General features: G+C 52.0%; 1 protein-coding gene across 1 annotated transcript in view; it reads right to left on the bottom strand.

Annotated features, from left to right (window-relative positions):
* The window catches only part of LOC310783877 (netrin receptor UNC5C-like), a 386,712-nt gene that overhangs the window by 127,318 nt on the left and 256,894 nt on the right, over positions 1 to 2,500 (bottom strand). The window lies entirely within an intron of this gene.

The following is a 2,500-nucleotide window of genomic DNA, read 5'->3' as shown; positions in this document are numbered from 1 at the left end:
ATCCAGTCTGTCATAGTGGATGTCTGTGGTTTGTACTATGTGCATATTGGACAGACTCTAGGCCCCGGCCGTCCCGTGGAGAGTTCACCACAGTTTAGAGTGAACCACAGCTTGACTGTAGGGAAGGTGGGCAAACGGGAGGTGGAGTCAATTCTTTTGCATTAGCTCTTCTCTGGGCTGACCTCTCCATAACCTCAGTACTCTGAGAGGTCCCAGTTGTCTTCTATGGTTGAATCGAGCGGAGCAATGATGCTTGGAAAACCCGGCTAGTGTTGTGGGTTCAAATCTGGGCCGGTGAACGCGGCTTTGAAGGGACAATCCATTCCGTTCTAAGAGGCTTATGTGGAGAGAACAAACCAGGCTTTGTTTGAGGTGATTTCTATCACACATCTGAAACCTCCCGTGCTACACTGCTGCAGAGCTGTCCAGCCACCATCGCTCAAATAGGAGTCAGCCCGTTTCCCCGAGGCTGCACGGGCTTTCACAACCCTATAGATGAACCCCCCCCCATCTCCATCACTGCTGCGTACGTACACCCCCCCCCCCCCATCTCCATCACTGCTGCGTACGTACACCCCCCCCCCCCCATCACTGCTGCGTACGTACACCCCCCCCCCCCATCTCTGCTGCGTACGTACACCCCCCCCCATCACTGCTGCGTACGTACACCCCCCCCCATCTCTGCTGCGTACGTACACCCCCCCCCATCACTGCTGCGTACGTACACCCCCCCCCCCCATCTCTGCTGCGTACGTACACCCCCCCCCCATCTCCATCTCTGCTGCGTACGTACACCCCCCCCCCCATCTCCATCTCTGCTGCGTACGTACACCCCCCCCCCCCCATCTCCATCTCTGCTGCGTACGTACACCCCCCCCCCCCCATCTCCATCACTGCTGCGTACGTACACCCCCCCCCCCCATCTCCATCACTGCTGCGTACGTACACCCCCCCCCCCATCTCCATCTCTGCTGCGTACGTACACCCCCCCCCCCCATCTCCATCACTGCTGCGTACGTACACCCCCCCCCCCCCATCTCCATCTCTGCTGCGTACGTACACCCCCCCCCCCCCCCATCTCCATCACTGCTGCGTACGTACACACTTACACGGCACATCCACCCCCCCCCCCCCCCACCCCCTCATCACTGCGTACGTACACACTTACACGGCACATTGTCTGCTCGGGTGCTTTTGCGTCTGCTCTGTTCTGTGCTCTTTGGGTGACCTTATAATCAGACTCCCAGTTGTCTTATTAAATTCTTCACCAGACCATAACAGGAAGCTACTGATAGACTAAGGTTATAGTCCCACATCATGCATCACTCAATGTTGAACGCTCTCTCCCTACACATTTTTTTCCCTTTCTCTCTGATTGATACAGTACTGTACGACTACTACCGTATATTTAAGCCATAGATCACGACAGGCCGTGGTATACGGCTCATTATACCACACCTAAGGGTCGTGCTTCGTCCGACAACGGAGGCGGAGGGCGGAAACACCCTTACGTGTGGTATAGTGAGCATATATCAAGGCCTGAAGTGATCTATTGCTTTTATAAAATGGTTACCAAGTATGGCAATATGAAAGGAATAAACAACTCATACTCTTGGCTCCCTGCACAGAGCCCACGCAGTTGCTGAACAATGTCCGATAGCAACACAGGCTTGGTGACAAACAAACAGCTAACACCAGTGTGGTGTGTTCTATGTTGTTTCATTCTATGTGTGAGTAACAGGAGGCTTTGTGGAAGGTAGCCTATAGGCTGCTGGGGGCGGGTTGTTATGGTTGGTTACTTCCTATAGCTACAGAGTTGACATGTTGCTACGCTAAATAAATAGATTTGATCATAGTTCACAGTTTGCCTCCCGTTGCTTCTTTTTGAATGTAACGACAGTTAGCTAGCTAACTTTGGCTAATGCTTGTGCTAACGTTAGTTAACGCTAATGTTTCCATTTGGGTAGGCAGCTAACGAACATTGTTAGCTAGCAAATGGCTAACTAGCTGTCATATACTGATGACATCACTAGCAGGAGACGACAGTAAACACTACCGCAAGGCAGTCTGGGTATTGTGGTGCGGAGCTCCCGTTTGCGAGCTGGAGGCTAGCTATCTACCATTTGTTTTCTCACTTTTCTCATAACTGTGGTATATTAGTGTGGTATACGCTAAATATACCACAGCTGTGAGCCAATCAGATTGCTTGATTTGAGAGAGCCGTTTTATAATGCACAATATTACATACGTATACGTAGCCTACTGCACATGCAGGCCTTTGTGCATGTGAGTTTGAGTGTGGTAGAAATCCATACATCAGAGCGTCGGTCTATCTCCTCTAAGCCCCCATCTCTCCCTCTGTCAGCCTTCCTCTCCTTCTAAACTCTGCTGTCTCTCACATAAAGCTCTCTTTGTGGGACTGGACCCAGCAGGGTGGAGGTGCTGACAGTGTGTGTGTGTGTGTGTGTGCGTGTGCGTGTGTGTGTGTGTGTGTGTGTGT

The sequence above is a fragment of the Poromitra crassiceps genome, assembly GCF_964638095.1.
Source record: "Poromitra crassiceps genome assembly, chromosome: 10".
Lineage (NCBI taxonomy): Eukaryota > Metazoa > Chordata > Actinopteri > Beryciformes > Melamphaidae > Poromitra > Poromitra crassiceps.
This window is presented reverse-complemented; position numbering and strand designations above follow the sequence as displayed.